We start from the raw sequence: 15,724 nt of genomic DNA on the forward strand, positions 1-15,724 counted from the left end.
GATGTTCTCTGAACCCCCTCCTGTCAGGAATAATTAGAACCAGTGAGACTACTTTGGATTACGATCTGGAAATGAATTGAAAGTGGTGGATACAAGGTAGTGTTGAATATTCCCTACAGACCATAATCACCTTAGACTAGAGATACTTAAGAAGGCATTGCAAAAGGTAATAGCATAAGAATTGGTAAAATGAAGGATAAAATGTTAGACTTTCAAAGGTAGACTCTAAGAAAATGAATGCAGAGGCAAACACTCTCTTACCAAGTTTATATGTCATGTGGGAAATCCCAAGAGTAAATGTACATGCCTGCAGTATTCACATGCCTGCAGTATTCAAAAAGAAAGATTCAGTGTTTAAAATTTAGTTACTACTGTTTGCTCTTCCCTTGTAACTTTAAAAAGTTAGATCTGTTTTCTCAGAAACCTGAAAAAGACATCTAAATCCATATTTTTTTAGTATCTTCTAGTTGTTAGGTACCCTCTAGTCTAGCTCTTTGTATAATATAACCCCTAGTCACATGTCAAGTTAGAAATTACGCTGGTCTGGAAGAATAAATGATTTTTCTCACATCCACAATATAGGATATTAACTATGATTTAATATTATTACTGCAAAATTCTGAAGAGTAAGAGTAAATTAGGGGCTACCACTGATGACTTTGAAGGATTCCCTCACCTCTTTCTCTAAGTCATGGGTGTTAAAACCTGTCTTTCATTTTAAAATGTACAAAGCAAAAATTTTAATTTAATACCCTGCCATATCTATTTTTTAGTAAATTTTGAAATCCAGAGAAGAAAATACATTTTCTAACTTGGTGTCTTAACCCTTCCCATAAGAGTAGGACCTGAGTTGATGGGTGGAGTTCAGGGCCTAGACAGAGAATTAGAAGTCATTATTTTAGAGGATATGAGTCAAACTAAAACTATGGGACTTGTACAAAGGAAACAGTATAGCCAAGAATGGATTCTTGCTGGAGGAAAAAAGCTGGCGCAAAATATAGAAAAAAAAATTAAAATAATAAAACCTTAATGAACATCAAATAAAATGAGAATAATTAGTTTGATATGTGACCTTAAAGCAATTAATAGATGGAAGTGAAGGGGGGTTGCAGAACTTCAACCATAGGGTTTTAAGGAAAGGATGTGATGTAAAAATAGATATATATTTTTTCTTTGAGAATTTGGTCGAGATAAAGAGTTCATACTATAGCTGTGAACAGTAATGAGATTTTAATATAGCTGTTATCTCAGAAATAATGAGACAATAATGATGGGAACCATTATCCTTGAAATAATACAGAAAATGAAGAAGCAGATCAATAAGCATTCTGAAATCAGTAAAGAAAATTCAAAAAGTAAATAAGAATATAGGCCACATATTTAAAGGCCATTAATTTTGTTTCTCACCAATGGATTTTAAAGTGGTATTCAGTCAGTAAAATGTTGGCATAGAATTATATAACAATTGTATTGTTTGAAAACAATTGAATTCAAATAAAAATTAAAAAGAAAATATTGATATTATTTATTATATTTATGTTGGGTAATTTTGGATATAATACTTCAAAAATTTTAAAGTTAGCCCTACCTGATATTAACTATATAAAATAAATGTTTTAGGTCACAGCTGTACAATAGAAACATAACATGGGGACACAGTATGTGGGGAACATGTAGTTTTAGATTTTCTCATAACCACCATTAACAGTGTAAAAATAGGAATTGACATCAATTTTAATGTATTATACCTAACCCGGTATATCCAAAATTTCAATGCTTAATAAGTATAAAGTGTTTAGTAATTTTTTTATATGCCCTGAAACCTAGTGTGCATTTTACACTCATAAGACATCTCATTTCAGACTAGCCAGAATTCAACTGCTCAGTAGCTGAAAATGGCACTTTACTGGGCAGTACAGATTTAGATAATCATTTATTTCCAATGGGATATGTTAATTCAAAATGATCATTCTATAATTTAAGATTCTGAAGAACTTTAAAAGCAGTCACAGTAATTATGCAATTCAATATTAGAATGTTTTAACTCTTTGCTGTAAGAATTCTTATTTTATTCTCTTCCTTTCTCCCACCTTCCAGTTGAGTTATCCTTTATCTTTAGACTGTCGAGATTTAAACCATTTTTATTTTCCCCTGTAAAAATAATTCTGACAAAATATATATTTTCTTAGTTTTATGTGTAAATGGGTTAAATGCTTACACCATTTTTAATAAACCAATTTCTCCAAACTAAATTCTTAACATAAAGACATTGTTCTTTGAACTTAACCCAAACCTCTCATCCTCAATGCCAGTTAGGAAGGGATCAGAGAGGAGCTGCAGTCCTCGATTTAGCTTTACATTCCTTCTACTAAACTGACTATGGTAGGAACAGAGTGGGGGCCACACTTTTTGTCAGATATTGAGATATTGACTTCTCCCACTAAGTATAGTTAGGCCTTTGGTTGTAGATATTCACTGTTTCTTGGCTAGATTTAGTCACCAAGTCAATTCTGGAGATGGCCTTCAAATCTACACATTCTCATCTATTGTGTTTATATGACAGATATCATGCAGGTATAATACAGAAATGTAATTGGTATATAAAGATATATGCATCAGGTATAATACTTAGGATGCTCTATGCACCCCACTCACAGAGCTATAGACATTTCTACTATCTACAGACATTACACGTTGCTGTGTTAGAAAGCCCAACCATGTCTTCCTCATTAATGTTGATCAGATTGTACTTCTTTGGTTCTTTTTTGTTTATACTTCTTTTGTGTTTGACATTCAACCATGTGACAGGCATGACTCGACTTTTTTCATTCTGGATCATTTTTTCTAACGCATGCTAGTCCTTTAAATTTTCTGATTCTATTCTTGTTTCAGGAAACCATTTTTAATTATAATATCTTTTTCATCTTTCTAATGTTAATTTTATTAATTATATTTCTATGGGAGTATTTTGAAACATTTGTAGCTTTCATTCTCTTTTCCACTGCTGTAAGTGAATTTTTTTTTTACTTAATAAGCACCAATCTTTTCTTCTATGAAGAAACATGATTTTCAGTCATAAATTTTCTCATTTATAACTTAATAACTTGTAAATTATCTCACCTATTTATAACTTAAATATTAATTTTTGATAGCTTTATTTTGTTCATCAATGTGTTCCTTTAGTTCTGCAGTCTTAATTTATACCTCTCTTTTGTTCTATCTTTATGTCTTTGAGTTCTTGTCATACTGAGTTAATTTTCTCAGCAAATTCTTCTATAGCAATTTTTATGTAACTGTGAAATGATACACTCTTCTAAGAGGATTTAATGTTTTTTTTCTTGGTATTTTTCACTGGTCCTTTGCAAGTAAATTCTACTTCTTTTATTTTCTCCTAGTTTTCTTTGTCTCAATGATGGCTATTTTTAAGAGATTTAATATTATCTATTTTCTTTATCATATCATGTAGAAATCCTTCATCACTAGTTTTACCTTACCTGAAACCTGTTTGTCTTTTCACTAAACTGTAATTATACTTGATGTAAGCAGAGAAACAGAAAACTTGGAATACTGTGAACACTTTTATTAAAGGAAATAGTTCTAGATTCGTTTGTTTGTTTTCTGTCAGATTTTGGTAAATCTTTTGTCAAATGTTCTCCATCAAATAAGAGTTACATATCCCACTTCTATAGTGGAAAATGTATATAGATTTAAATATGTATATATTTAATGTGTGTCTACAAGGTGAAATTTTACAGGGGTTTTTCAAAACAATATGACCCTTGCCAAATTACATTATATTATACTAAAAATAAGTGTAAAATAACTCTTACTGTTTTCAGCTTAAATTCAGTTACTTTATGTTTTAAGAATAACAATGCTAAGAAAATTTAACATCCTCAGAAAAAAATTTTGACAAAATTCTATGATACTTATGGTGCTTACATATGTTATAGATAAAGAAGTCACTATTAAAATCCAGTTAGCATCATTTAGTTCAAAGAAGAAACCCAAAAGTATATATTCATTAGTTCTTTCAAAAGAATATTTATTGAGCATCCATTATGAGTATAGAAGTTTTCTAGATTCAAAGAAAATGAGGCACACAAAGTCATACATGAGAAGGGGAGATAGACAATATCTAAATAGACAAACATGCAATATAAATAGCAACTCCATGAAGACGCATAATACAGGACAAAGAATAGAGAGATATAGCTGGCTAATAGAGTTTTTTGCTTTTCAAAGAGATCTAAACAAAATAATTTGTGAATGTAATATATTTGATGAGATGATTTGGGTATTTTAGTTTGTGCACCATGTTTCTGGTTTATTTGCATGAGGGTTTAGATGTATTGTATCTCTTCGTAAGATTTGACACTTATACAAGAGAAAATATTTCTGAGTATTTAGATAAATTTTGAATACACCATCAACTAAGTAATAAAAAATCATGGGATGGTTGTATCAATCATGTAAAAACAATGGCAGAAAATTAAAGGAGTAATAGCTCATATTAAATCTGCTATTGAAATGTTTTCAGGCTGTCATGGGATATTTCGTGGATAGACATTAGTAACTTAAGATGTTGACAGTATTAATAAAAATATCAAATAATGATGTATAAACATGAGTTTATTACGTTTTTAAATTGCCAACATTCCACATTTGTTTTTAATAAAACAAAGTGGTTTGCAAAAATGTCCATTTTTATACGGAAGTTCATTGGCTGTCTGAAGGAAGGTGCTAGTATAAATTTTTCCAATGAGACAAAATATAATTATTTTTATAATAAAGAAAATCCATCATTGAAATACTTATTGATAAACATGATTATTTCAACTTGCATGCTTTGCTTTTTTTTTAACAAGGAAATTGGACTAGATAATTCTGTGTTGCAAAGATACTACTTTGAATTCAATTCTCATTGATTCAGAATTCAATGAGAAAATTCAAGCAAGGTTTGGGCTCTAACGATTTGACTTTTACAATTTAGAATGAATTAATTTATAAAAGGCAAACAGTATAGTCTCTGAGATTTTTAAAATGGGAATGCAAAAATAATATATGACATATTTGCAGAATTACAACCGACCTGAAAAATAAACTAAACTTGCTGATAATCTATTTATCTACTTCCTCTGAATGAAAATTTCACAAATTCAAGAAAATATCTTAATTTTTAAAATAAATGGCATTTCATTTTTATTTTCAAATTTCTAGCCCAGCAAGCTGAGTTTTGCAAGCTTAGAAAGTACATAATTAATATATTCATAATATTTATGATTAGAATGCATTGCAGGATTAGATATGCAACATTAACTGTCATGCCAGGTTTTAAGACAGCCAAATCAACAAGCACTAGAACACTGAAAACTAATAACTCAGAGAGAAAGACAGGTGGACTTCTTGGCTAGATTATGTCAACAGATAGATTTCCTAATAATTTTTTTTTTCACTAGAATAGCACTAGATGGTGCTTATCATGAAACAATGAGCACAAGGTAGCAGGCTTGAAATCCCCTACATTATCCCTGCTCTAAAAGCTAATAATCCTTGAATATCTTCCCTAATTCCTCAAATCATTGACTAAGTAGGTGGCTCAGTCCCCACAAAATGCATTTTGATTTGTTCTCTGAAAGAATCTCATTTAAGTAGAAGAAACAGACATTTACTGACCACTCACAAATAATTGCCTACATTCAAGAATTTTGGTACTTGATCTTGAATATTTATTTTTGTGTTCTAATTTATTTCTCAGGAGTACTTTATAGGTACCATTATCGTTGTTTTATAGATAATATAAACTGGGCCTGAAAAACCAAGCAGTATGATCAGAGTGAGAAAACCACCCAAAGAGAACTGGGATTTGGATTTCCTGCTGTGGCACAGTGGGTTAAGAATCTGACTGCAGTGGTGTGGGTTCCTGGGGAGGTGAAGGTTCTATCCCCACCCGGGTGCAGTGAGTTAAAGGATCCATTGTTGCTTTAGCTGGGATTCAATCCCTAGCCCAAGAACTTCCATATGCTGTGAGTGCAGCCATGAAATTTAAAAAAAAAAAAAAGAGAGAGAGAATTGAGATTTGACTCTCATCTGACTCAAGCCCAATCCTATGGTTTTGTCCACTAGCACACTCTATTGTGATTGTGATTTCATAATACCTCCCATTAAACCACTTTTCTGTAGGTGAAATCCTACATGGATTTAATGGAACATGTCTTTCTCCATACATTTCTAATTATATATACAAAAATAAGCATTCGAGATAAAGTAATAAATTACCCAGTGTTTTAAAAATTAGATGTTTCTCTCTTGAATAAAAGAATCATTTTATATGATACAGTGGCTTTCCTCTTATTTTTTTATCAGATTAAATCATACACAACCATGAGGTCAGTTTTAATTTCCTCTGTCTCTTGAATACCTCCTTCATCTTTGATTAACACTAAATTATTAGTGCTATTAGTGACTGATTTTATTTTGTTTTGTTTTATTTAGCTTTTACTCTTGTTTCTTTGTGGAAAGAAATAGAAAAGAGGTCTTCGTCTTGAATATCTAAACAAACAGGTATTCAACATATGTATTTGTTTGATCAGGCAGAAAATAATCCAATTTCTAGTAGTTTATCTTGTTCCTTGATGTTCATAAATATGCATCTTGCAATATTCAAATATTTTAACGTTTCTGTGATGCCCCCTAATAGAAAGAAGCAAAATTGACATCAATAGGACATAGACTGAATTCTGATTGCAACATTTTCTGGTTGTATAATCTTTAGAAAATATTTAAACATATATGCTATCCTCATAAATAGAGTTTATTTAGTCATGAATTTGAGATGAAGATAAATGTAATGACACATGAAAAACAGCTAATATTTATTTGGTTCAATCTTATTTGGTTCATTCTTACCAGACTAAGGAGTATGACTAACCTCAGGAATAAAGAATGCAGATGTTGTCAAAAATTTCTAAGAAAAACAAAACAAGTTTCAAAAAACAGGCAAAATTCAGCATGTATCTATTCTTACCGGGCCGAAGAGTTAGAGGCGATAAATGTTTAATGAAAGTCAGTTTTCCTGCCGTTAATTCAAAGGCCTTTTTCTAATCTCTTCTCCTTCCTTAAACATTTTATTGGTCTAAATGCACTTAGAAAAGTGTTTTCATATTTTTTTAATTCCTCTTTGAGTATAATACTAGCTATTCCGAAGCATGCTGACATTGTGTATAGTAATGATTTATATACTCAGCTCACTATTTGCCTGCCTATTGCCAACATCATAATGAAAGAAGAAAACATGTTTTCAAAGGAAAAGAAAGTGAGAATGGTCAGGAGAATGGTTAGAAGCACAAAGACAATAATGCTGTGAGGTGTTCAAGCATTTCCTTTTTTCATTAAGGATGAAAAATATGAGATAGTTCTCTTGAATATGTTGGAAGCTATTTAACTCATTTATATAAAGGCTTTTTATTATCAAATTGTTATTAGCATAATTGTAAGGAGAAATGGAACTGGCAGTACTTCCACCACTCACATTTCTTTGAAATGCAGATTGGCCTTGGATTCTGTAGTTTACAAAGTCCTGAAATTAGGCCACAGCTCAGGGGGTGGGGAAGCTAAGGGTGGTGGGAGCTCTAATTCAAGAACATTTGATTGCTAGAGTCACTATGTTCAAATATTTCCACAAATACTCGTTTTCAAAACAGAAACACACTGTGTTCAATAAATCTAATTAGCAAAGTGCCTGGTAATTGGCATCTTAACAACTTGTTAGTATTTTCCTTGAAGTAGTCTTCCAAAAATTTTAAAACATGCACTGCTTGGCCATTTTCAATTCCAATGGGGATAAGTTTTCTAGCTTAAGTTACAATTATTTCTCAAAAGAGTGTAAAGAAACTTTTATATAGAAGAGTATAGAAGTATGCATAAAACAATAAACTTGACTATATATAATTAACATTTGTTGTTTTAGAAAAATTTGTTTCCACTTCCCCCCTTTTTGTATCAATCCTGAGTAGATGAAGTCTTGCACATTAATTTACATTTTGGTCTCTTTAACCTTGTATAGTCAAATGGATCATTAATTCTAGGAGGCAATACTGAATAGTGATTAAAGCAGTAGCAAGAAATACGCGAGTTCAAATCTATATTCTGTACTCATTAGTGGCATAAATTATCGGTGGACTAGCCACTTTATAAATTGAACCTCAGATTCTATCTATACTGTGAAAAATTATAACGTTGTATTTATAAGTTTTCTGGGATAAATGAAGGAAAACTGGCTTTAAGATCTTAGGCAGAGGAGTTCCCATTGTGGTGCAGCAGAAATGAATCCGACTAGGAACCATGAGGTTTCAGGTTCGATCCCTGGCTTCACTCAGTTGGTTAAGGATCCGGTGTTGTTGCCATGAGCCGGGGTGTAGATCGCAGATGTGGGTCGAATCTGGTGTTGCTGTGGCTGTGGTGTAGGCCGGCAGCAACAGCTCCAATTAAACCCCTAGCCTGGGAACCTCCAGGTGCCACAGGTATGGCCCTCAAAAGACCAAAAAAATATGTATATATCTTGGGCAGAAACATAGTTAACAGCTCAATGAATACAGACTTCTTGTTTGTCTCCATTAAGCCTAGTGTAATTGGATTGAGCACACATGTGGTGCAGCAAGAACACAGGGTCACCAAAGGAAAAAGATTAAAAAAAAAAAATCCAGTGTTTTAGTTTAAGTATCAAATAGTTATAGCAATTATAAAAGCACTTATTGTAAGTGAAAAAGAGCCCAACTCTGACTGTATTAACATATAAGGGTACCATTTGCTCATGAGATATGATGTAATGAGGTGTGTTACTACAAGCATCAGTGGTTAAATTTCTCACTGATACCTTTGGAGACTCAAGATTAAAGTTTTACTATTCTGGGCTTTCTACTTTGCTCCTCTGCATTTAGACATAGGTATATAATGACTATTTCTTCTGGAAACACTATACACATTTTCAAGATAGCACTAAGTGGAGTGGTGTGCTCTATGTGGGGGACAAATAATTATATTCCTCTTCTTCAGAAAAGGAGATGATTTCCAACATCTCAGTAAAGACTTTTTCCGATATTTTATTGCCCAGATCTGGCTTAAATAGTTACTCTCAGTAAAATTCATAGCAAGTTTTTTCTCTGGGAATATGGATACTTCCAACAAATTAAAGCTTCAGTTCATAGGAAAAAGCACTCTCCACAAAGCAGGTATAGAGTACACATCTCAGAATAATGAAGGCCGTATATGACAAACCTGCCACCAACAACTTAGTTGATGGTGAAAAACTGAAAGCATTCCCTCTAAGCTCAGAAATAGTGAGAATGTTGGGGATGCCAACTCTCAACACTTTTAATCAATATAACATTGGAAATCCTAGTGTGACTTCCAAAACATAAATTAAAAATAATCCCAGTTGCAAAGGAAGAAGAAAAGCTGTCACTGTTTGCCAATGATATGATACAATATGTAGAAAATCCTAAAGATGCCATTAAAAAACTATTAGAACTGATAAATAAATTCAGTAAAGTTGCAGGGAAAAAAAATCAATATACTGTATTCTCTTGTCTCTAAACCCTGTCAATGGACTATCAGAAAATAAATTAAGAAAAAATCCCATTGGTAATTACATCAAAAAGAATAAAATACCTAGGAATAAATCTAACCAAAGAGATAAAAAACTTGTACTCAGAGAACTATAAGACATTGAAGGAAAAAATTGACAATGATATAGACAACTGGAAAGACAAACCATGCTCATGGGTTGAGAAATTAATCGTGTTAAAATGACCACACTGCTCAAGGCAATCTATAGATTCAGAGATATTCTTATTAAAATAATCTTGTCGGAGTTCCCGTCATGGCGCAGTGGTTAACGAATCCGACTAGGAACCATGAAGTTGCGGGTTCGGTCCCTGCCCTTGCTCAGTGGGTTAAGGATCCGGCGTTGCCGTGAGCTGTGGTGTAGGTCGCAGACGCAGCTCAGATCCCGTGTTGCTGTGGCTCTGGCGTAGGCTGGTGGCTACAGCTCCAATTCAACCCCTAGCCTGGGAACCTCCATATGCCGTGAAAGCGGCCCAAAGAAATAGCAAAAAGACAAAATAAAAAATAAAAATAAAAAATAAAATAAAATAAAATAAAATAAAATAAAATAATCTTGTCAATTTTCACGGCACTAAAACAATTCTAAAATGTGTTAGGAAGCACATAAATCCAAAATTGCCAAAATAATCTTTAGAAAGAACAAAGCTAGAGATACTGTGCTCCTTTGTTTCAAACTATACTACAAAGCTACAATAATCAAAATAGTGATAATTACACAAAAATAGACACAGAGATCAATGGAACAGAATAGAGAGCCTTGAAATAAGCTCACACTTTTATGGTTAATTAATATGTGACAGAGGAGGCAAAAATACACAACAGAGAAAAGATAGCATCTTCAATAAATGATGTTGTGAAAACTGGATATCTACATGCAAAAGAATCAAACCAAACTACTTTCTAATACCATATACAAAAATAAACTTGAAATGGATTAAAGCCTTAAATGTAAGACCTGAAACCATAAAACCCTAGAAAAGAACATAAGCAGCATGTTCCTAGACATCATATTTTGCCATATTTTTTGGACCTGTCTTCTCAGGGAAACAAAAGTGAAAATAAATAAATGGGGTTACATCAGACTAAAAAGTTTTATCAAAGTAAAGAAAACTATCAACAATATTAAAAGGCCACTTACTAAATGGGAGAAGATATTTGTAAGTATTATATCTGATAAAAGGTTAGTATCCAAAATACAAAAAGGAACTCATACAACTCATCATGAAAACAAACAAACAACTGGATTGAAAAAATGGGCAGAGGTCCTAAATAAATATTTACCCAAAAAATACATACAGATGGACAATATGTACATGAAAAGATATTCAACATAAATAATCACAAGGGAAATATGAAGCGAAAGCACAATTAGATACCACCTCACACCTGTCATAATAGCTATCATCAGAAAGATAACAAATAATGAGTTTTGGTGAGGATGTGGAGGAAAGGGAACCCTGATGCACTCGTGGTTGGAATGCAAATCGATGCAGTCACTGTGGAAAACAGTATAGAGCTTCCTCAACTTATTAATAAAAGTAGAACTGTCATATGACCCAGCAACTTTACTTCTGGTTATTTACCGGAAAACAAAACAAAACACCAATTCAAAAAGATATATGCACTGCAGAGTTCGTTGCAGTATTTGCAATAGCCAAGATATGAAGCAACCTTAATGTCTGCTAATAGATAAATGGATAAAGAAGAAGTATATATGTACAGTGGACTATTGGCCATAAAAAGAATGAAATCTTGAGATTTGTGACAGCATGGATGAATGTGGACGGTGTTATGCTAAGGAAAATAAGGCAGAAAGATAAAAACAAACACTGCATGATTTCACTTATATGTGAAATCTAAAAAAGAAAATGTACAAACAAAACGTACTGAAAATAGTCTCATAGATATGGGGAGTTGTCAGAAGAGGAGGGCTGAGAGGTTGCTAAAATAGTTGGAAGGGACTAAGAGGTACAAACCTCCAGTTATATAATAAATAAGTCACAGGGATGTAATTACAGCATAAGCGATGTCCATATATTTTCAGTGATATTATAATAACTTTGAACAAGATAGGTGGTTACTAGACTTACTGTGGTGTTCATTCTATAATGTATGCAAAGGTCAAATCAGCATGTTATCCACCTGGAACTGACCTAATACTGTATATCAACTGTGTTTCAGTTAAAAACATTACTTCTCTTCCTTAAAAGTAACAGAACTGGCATATACTCTCAGAATCAACCTTTTTGAAACTCTGGAAATTAACCAGTTTTGCAGCAATTCAAGGATCACTTTTTTTTTATCTTGTTTTTCTCTAAAAACAGCGTATTTTGTTTCATTGTAACTTAGTGCAGGCCTGCCCACTCTCCAGTTTGGTGGTAGTCATGACCTTGTTCCCAATACCAGAGCATACAGAACTCACCTTGAAACCACATTCCTCCTTGGATGGGATTCAAACCCAGCTGCACCTGGGATTGGGGCTTGAACCCATAATCCCTGATATAGGATGGATCTCCAACCCACTATCTTTTAATTGAAACCACACATCTGGTCTCAGAAATCACTGAAGCTCAGGTTCTTCCGACTCAGTGCCAAAAGAATTCAGCCAGAGTCAAAGTGGCAGCCAAAGAGTGAGTTTATTAGCATGGGACACATGTGAGACAAAGGAGCAGGCATGCAAGGGAGCACAGCCCCAGAACAAAGGGGCTACATTTTTCTAATGAAAGAAGAAATGAGGAGGGAAGAAGACCACACTTCCTCATTCTTGGGTAGACATCAAGGCTTACATCATTTGTTCCTCCTTTAACCCTATATGATCTAAACGGGACTGTCGTGGTGCTATTTAAATCATATGTATATTAGCAAAAGTGTGGTGTCATATACTAAAATATGACAATTCATCTCAAATTTCAATATAATGTCCCATTTCACCTAGTTTCTTCCCCCTTTCATGTATATTTCTGTCCTGGCTACATGCAGAAATGCAGTTGTTGATTTGTCTTTGTTTTTGTTTTTGTTTTTTCCAGGTATATCTTATACAGCTCCCAAGGCCATGTGTAGGTCTTGTATTCATTTTTCTGTTAGTAGTGGCCTAAGAAAGTCTGTTTAGTTTTAACACATTGTGATTGTTGCTTAGCTGCCAGATCTTCTGGGCATTTTCTGGTTGGTATCTAGTTTATGGTAATCTGAAGTCCCTCTCTATCTTCCCCTAGAAGGGTTTTTAGTTGTGTAACTCTCTTACTCTATCCCTATCAACCTCATTTGCAAAGAAATGTGGTTATTTGTCAGGAATGCCTGGTGGCTTCCTGGAAAACTGGCTCAAAATGCTAGTCTTGGGGAGTTTCTGTTGTGGCTCAGGCAGTAGTGAACCAGACTAGTATCCATGAGGACTCAAGTTTGATCCCTGCCCCTGCTCAGTGGGTTAAGGATACTGCATTACCATGAACTGTGGTGTAGGTTTCAGATGTGGCTCCAATCTAGTATTGCTGTGGCTGTGGTGTAGGCCAGCAGCTACAGCTCTGATATGACCCCTAGCCTGGAAGCTTCCATATGCTATGGTGCATCCCTAAGAAAAGATATTAGTCTTTGTTTCATCTAAGTCAGAGTTGACTGATGGCTAAAGCTGCTTGGAGGAGGAAGGAAGATACTATCAGAAATATTTAAAAGTTAATTTTCCGGGCATTGCTGTCTGGGCAATAGATAACACTTGGGAAAATAATAGACCTTTCAGGCTAGGAAATTTTTCATACAAAATTTCTAAGGCTCATTGAAAAATAGTATCAAGCCTATTTTATGCAGTAGATACCAGTGGGAGTGCCTGCCTGAACCTCCTGTCGTCTTGGCTGATTGGAAAGCTTTCCAGGAGCTAGGATCCTGAGCTGCTTTCATTTCTAGCCGTAATAGAATAGATAAATTAAAACACAAAACTCAACTGTATCCAAATCTTAGGGTAATGAATAACCTATTTTTTATAAACCTGATGTGGAAACATGAACTGTAGAATCAAATTCTATTTCTTGGATATTTTTCCTGAGAAACATGGAAAAAGTTATGGAGTTTAGCAGTATGAGTGAAAGCAGAAGAGGCTACCAAAGAAGATGAGGGATAAAACCAAAGATGAGAAGTAGCCGAGACTATGAACTGTAACTCATGTGCAGAAAATACTTGTGGACCAGAAAAATGAGGGAAACTGATCGAAAAACAGAGAATAAGCAGAGGATTTAGAGTTCCTTATTCCCACATGTGGTAAATCCTGAACAGAAGCTCCAGTTAAGCATTATTGTTGAGGTGCCTCTGATTGCCTTGGAGCAGAAATGACCATCAACCTCTCTTTGCCTGGAATCCTGTTTTCTTTCACTTGAGGCTTCCATAAACTCAGCATGATTTTAGTTAAGTCGAGAAAGCCTAGACAAAATAGCTCCATGATATCTGATTATGGATGAATACAAAACTCAGAGTATAATGTATATTTCTAAAGGATTATCCCATAAATCCATGAGGGTCACATTTAGCAATTTCACTGTAGTGTTAGATGTTTTAGTTTATTGGCTCTATTCTGATTTAAACAAATCTTCAAGCCAAATAAAATTAAGCAGTTACTCATTTCTTAACTTGTCACCTCCCAAGACTACACATTTTCAAGACTTTTTTAAAAACTCCTCCTTATAAATTATACTTATTCAGTCTTATAAAGGGAAAACCAAGTCATTATTTTTGTTTATCTCATTTCATTTAAAATTATGTTATTGTTATACTTCATAACCCACCTTATTTAGCAACTAAAACAATTAGCTGTTTTTCAAAATCAATAAACTTTCTGTGAAGAATGAAAAATTTCATTTACTGAATTTGTTCAAAGTAATCTGTTCCAGGTTCCAGAAGCATAAGCTACTGTAGAGTTCTGGAAACACCTCATGCCTCATTGAAATAACTCCTCAGCTAGAGAGGGTGAATAAAATGAACATCATTTGAATGATGTGTAATGAAAAAAGACTTCTGGTGCAGCATGTGGCTTTTCTTTGATAATATGAGGAGTTCAGAAGTTTGAGTGATGATACTGTTTTCTCTATTTAAATCTATAGTATTTTTAGTGTGTAAAATTTTAGCTGTCTTGAAATTCTTCTGTAATATCTATTCAAATTTGTTTATTATGTTTTCTGAATTTTAACTGGTAGATCTCTCCAAATAACAATAATGCTTAGAAATTATATATGACACCCTCCATGTCAGTTATCATTTTAAGCATCTTAATAGTTCAAAAAAATCCCTATAACATGTGCAGACAAGAAAACTGACATATAAACTATTGAGTAATTCATTCCTTATTACATACCAAGTAAAAAGTGAAGCTGGGAAACTCACAGCTATAAATGCATATATTAGAAAAGAAGAAATATCTAATAGCAATGAACTAATCTAACATTTCATAAATTAATAGCATAAGAGTTAATAAAACTTTAAGAAGGAGTTCCCATCGTGGCGAAGTGAAAACGAATCTGACTAGGAACCATGAGATTACAGGTTCAAACCCTGGCCTTGCCTAGTGAGTTAAGGATCCAGTGTTGCTATGAGCTGTGGTGTAGGTAACAGACGTGGCTTGGATCTGGCATTCCTGTGGTTCTGGTGTAGGCTGGCAGCAACAGCTCTGATTAGACCCCTAGCCTGGGAACCTCCATATGCCATGGGCGCGGCCCCAAAAAGACAAAAAAAAAAAAAAAAAAGAAAAAAGAAAACTTTAAGAAGGTAAATATGAATGTCAGAGCAGAAAACTAAAAAAAAAGAAAAACATCTATTTATTTATTTATAGAAAAAAGATAAATAATATAGAAAATATTTTAAAAATCAATGAAATTAAAAGCCAGTTCTTTGAAAATATCAATTAAATTGATAAACCTTTAGCTAGAATGACCAAGATAAATAGAGAGAATATGCAGGTTACTAAAATCAGCAGTGAAAAGAAGGCATTACTAAAAATCATTACCAAAATTAAAAAGGTTATAAGAAAATAAATGAGAGTTCATTTTAACCAGTGATACCATTTACATAATGGAAAAATTCCTGGAAAAACATAACAGCTATCTCAAGCAGAAATAGATGTTTT

This window comes from Sus scrofa, chromosome 2, assembly GCF_000003025.6.
Source record: "Sus scrofa isolate TJ Tabasco breed Duroc chromosome 2, Sscrofa11.1, whole genome shotgun sequence".
In the NCBI taxonomy this organism is placed as follows: Eukaryota; Metazoa; Chordata; class Mammalia; order Artiodactyla; family Suidae; genus Sus; species Sus scrofa.